Below are 4,313 nucleotides of genomic sequence, written 5' to 3'. Positions count from 1 at the left end.
CTAGGTAGTGCTGAGATTGTGTCCTCCTCTTGTCTGCAGGTGGGTTAACTCTGTGACCTGAACAGAAACTTGTAAGGTGTTAGAATCAATCCAGGTGACCCCTTGCCATGAAGATAACTTTTGCTATGACATATCCCAATTTGTCTTATTCGGTAATATTATGTGTGCTCCTATCAGGCAGAAACAGAATTTGCTGGAGGTCTTGTTTCCCAAATGTCTTATCCTGATGCATTTCAGACTTTTGGCTCCAGAAAGCAGCCCATGTGACAAACAAACTGACTGTGTGCCACGTGGGATTTTGTACTACTGCTTTTTGTATGAGTCCATGCCACTAAAAGATCTCCAGGGAGATTAATTCTGTAACAGAGGCACAAACCAATGCAGATATTTCTGAATTGTTAGGCAGATCATTTACTGCTGTTTTGAACACGCTTTTGTAACTCGCCAACAGCAAAAAGAAACTTGTGTGACTGATATCTGAGCTGTTCTCTTTCACTGCCATCAGTAAGGAGATGGAGCTTCCAAACTGGGATGTTTTGGCATTTCACTAGAATGGATGGATTTGACTTGTCTGAAATACAATTTCTGTTGGCACCTGTGAGAGGAAACAGCCATTTGTCTTGCACTGTGCTGGCTGGCGTGTCACGCAGTGGGGACAGTGTGTATTATCAGCCCGGCTCTGTCCCTCTCCTGGCACACGTTAATCACACGAGCTGTGGTGCTTTGGTTGTGAGCGAGAAATCCTGCGCTTGGGCTTCCAGCTGTTGCTGGGCAGAGACCAGCCTGGGAAACTGTGATGTCAGTGCTTGTGCACAGAGAAGTCCAGCAGTCTGCTGTGTGCCCCTGAGGAGGAACAAGCAGAGCAGGGCTCTCCTGGGGCTGGGGAGGGACAGGGCTGAAGCACCAGAGCCCTGAGCTCTCTGCTGAGCCACGGTGAGAGTGGGCAGTGTTGGTCTGTCTGCTCCTGTCTCTGTGCCTGCTCACCGAGGTTGGGAGTCAGACCACTGGTGGGCACAGTCACCGTGGGCTCTGCCCTGGCTGGAGCCTGAGTGTCTCTGTTCTCTCACGTCTGTTTCTGGGTGGGAGTTTCACAGGGCTGAGATGCTGGAATTTCGTAATATGCTTCTGGGAGAAACAAACTTAAGCTGAGATCTGTGTGGGCAGTAGGGCCATAGCAAAGTAATATGTGTGGATGAATCTGGTTGCCCTTGGGGAAATTCTTGCCATTTCTTGTACCTTTTCTGCTTCAGATTTGGTGTGATTTTGGGGCGCTGTGTTGTTTTGTCTCTGTAGGGGAGTCTGTGCTATGGAAAGGCTGCAGTGTGCTTGGACACTGAAATGTAACCACAACTGGAGTGTCCAGGGGGTAAGTGGATTTCAGCGTGAAGGGTGGTGCAGGGGCTGAGGCATTTCTGTGGGCTTGGGCAGCCTTAGATTGGCTCTGGGTCCCCCACAAACATCCCACATGAGTACATTGGGTACCTGGGGCTTACGCTCGCTGTGAAACCATGGCTATTTGTAAAGTACTGTCCTCTCCCCTCCATGCCTTCTGTGCTGCACCAGGGAGGAGAACTATGGCAGAGAGAAAGCTCAAATACCTTGGTAGTTGGTGAGGGGGATATTGGCACCTGAGTACATGCTGGGACCTGCCCCTGCCTGCCTGTGCACCCTGGTGGGGTGGACCTGGGTCAGCTGTGGTCCAGCTCCACAGAGCTGTGTTAGTTCCAGGATGGATTTGCTGTCAGCAAATACACATGTACCTGCCTACAGGGAGTCAGTTCTCTGTTTCCCATAAATTCTTTAATTCAAGGGAAAGATCTGGATGTGTGGTTATTTATTAGCTCCAGGGGTGCTTCATCCATGTGAATTGTAAATAAGAAAGTGGCATGTGAAATTCTAGTCACGAGGATGGGGAAATAAAAGGCAACTAATCAAGAAATTATTGATTTTTTTTTTTAGTTGTTCTTGGTTAATATTTAGCCACACCCAGCTGTGCTTGAATGCAGTTGTGAACAATAAATGTGAGACAGGCAATAAGGAGTGGCTGATCTCATTTTAACATCCTTTAATTAGTGCAGAAAATAGCCTGTCACCCATATCTGAAGTGAAAGGGCTGCACACTGAAGTGTTCCCTGGGATGAAATAATATGTGATTCCAGGTGAGTCTTCTTCTTTCAGTGTTGTCAACAGTGAGCCCTGGGGAGTTTGTTCTTTCCAGCTGGATGATAGCTAGTGACAGATTTCTTAATATTCATTACAGTGTTGATGCCTTTGACTGCATGGCACATCAGGAGAAGAAGATTCACTGAGAAATCACCTTTATTTTGGGAGTGCTTTTTTTCCCTGTCCCATGTGAACAATTTGATCTTCCTGACCCATTTGCAGCAGCATGTAATAGCCAAGCATGTATTTTCAGCTGTCACACAGGGTTTGATGCCCTGAGATCCTGGCTATAGGTCACAGCTCAGAGCATTGACAATATCCAGTAATGAGGCAGAGTCATGTCAGATACGACTGGATGAGTTATTTGTAGCAAACAGCTGATTTAATTTCTTTCCCTCAGTCCCTGAATGATCTGCTGTGAGGTTTTGACTGCCTGAGATCTGTGTGTGTGAAATGACAATGACTGTTTTATGCAAATGGGTTTCATGCTCTGGATTGCCTATCAGCTATTCAGAGACATTATTTCTCATTATTTGCTGTTTCGGCTGAATGAAAGTCCTTGCAAGTCACGGGGCGTTGAGTCTGATCCCTGAATGAACAGCTTCCAAACTCACGCGGAGCTTCCAAGATGATCTTTCAGCAGGGCCATATGCAGGCTCCGAGCATAAACCCTCATGCAAACAGATTTGCTGTGCTTTCCTCGTGTTCTTGTACCGTGTTTATTGCTGGCAAAGAATGGGAGTGTTGCCTGCTCTGCAGGGCAACCACTTGCCTGACTTCAGATGAAGCTTTGTGAGTGGGGTTTGGCAGCATTTGTAAGTATGTGACAGGCCAGCGCAGAGAGGCAGGATTGAACTGACAGCCAGTGTGGCAGTGGGCAATGGATGACCTCGTTTGGGTTTGGCCACAGGTGGGTTGAGCCAATCCATGCCACTGGACTCGGCACTGTCTCTTCTGCTCTCACAGACCAGGCCTTGTCTCTGCCCAGGAAGCAGTTGGTGTTTGCTCTGTTCCTTATGCAGTTTTTCAGCAAGAGGTTGTACATGAGAGAGCTACATCAGTTGTGACAGTTGTAGCTCTAAATAGGAAATGATTAATATTTCATGATTATTTTTCTGTAAGGCATGATTCTTGGGAGAATGCATCAGTTTGACTTGGTGGAGAGAACAAGCCTGCCTTGCTCAGCTTCAAATGAAAATGTAGTCAAGCACTGCATGCTAATATTCCTACATTAGATGAAAGCTCTTTGGCTGTCTGAGTAATGCTCTACTGCCAGTACGTCAGTGCAAAAGCGTACACTGCACTTTCAGAAACTTCTCTTTCACTCTTCAGTCTTGCAAGTTATCTACCTTTCTGCCTTTGCCTTGTGCACCTTTAGTCTGGGTTTTAAGTGGTACCAGAGGTCATGAATGTCAGCTGACTGCAACAACTACAGAATTTTTTATTCTGATATTTCCTTTTTTATTTACTTATATTTCCCTTTCTTGAGTCACGAGCACTTAAAAATATTTCAGGGTTGCACCAGAGAACAGCAAACAATTGGTCAAGGAAAGAATCTTGTCTCTGTGATACAACTTTTCTGTGAAGGCAGCAGTTCAAAATGCCTCTAGTTAACATATATTGACAAATCTTACAGAAGTTTTGCTCTTATTTATTGAATGGTCACAGAGCTACTGTTAGTCAGCAGTGAGTCCACCAAGGCTTTGACTTATGCCCTGGACTGCTACAAGAAAGTCTACAGGAAGGTGATGGATAGCTTGGTAAGAAAAGTGCCACTCTTCTTTCTGCTCTGCAAGAAGAGTTACACCACACTGGAGAAGGATGCTGTTAAGTGCTGCAAAACAGGATAAAAGAAACAGAGAGAAAGATTTCTATTTACATATAAAGGTTCTATTCTTTAATCTGAACTAAGTAAGACTGGAAGAAAATGCAGCTGAAAGATGCTGTGTGTATATGTAAGTATAATGATTTAATCTTTGCACAAAGAGCTATACTGGAATATAAACTATTCACAGCATGTTCTGCTGGTCCCAACCAGGGTTTCATTCTGTTAGACACGGTGTAGAATACTCAGAAACATGATGGAGGAGAGTCAAGACTGCAGAAAAAAAGATATGTTAGGATGTGTCAGCATTGAAGTGGTCTGTGAA

At 45.3% G+C, this 4,313-nt stretch overlaps 1 long non-coding RNA gene across 1 annotated transcript; it reads left to right on the top strand.

Moving 5' to 3' along the window:
* Positions 1-885: 885 nt before the first annotated feature.
* LOC120323113 lies at positions 886-2,457 on the top strand. Its single transcript, XR_005563277.1, has 4 exons — positions 886-933; positions 1,294-1,366; positions 2,074-2,159; positions 2,261-2,457. It is a non-coding gene; the product is annotated as an uncharacterized LOC120323113 (long non-coding RNA).
* Positions 2,458-4,313: the final 1,856 nt, after the last annotated feature.

The sequence above is a fragment of the Pipra filicauda genome, unplaced genomic scaffold (assembly GCF_003945595.2).
Source record: "Pipra filicauda isolate LSUMZ 115617 unplaced genomic scaffold, ASM394559v2 scaffold199_size1391877_pilon, whole genome shotgun sequence".
Lineage (NCBI taxonomy): Eukaryota > Metazoa > Chordata > Aves > Passeriformes > Pipridae > Pipra > Pipra filicauda.
This window is presented reverse-complemented; position numbering and strand designations above follow the sequence as displayed.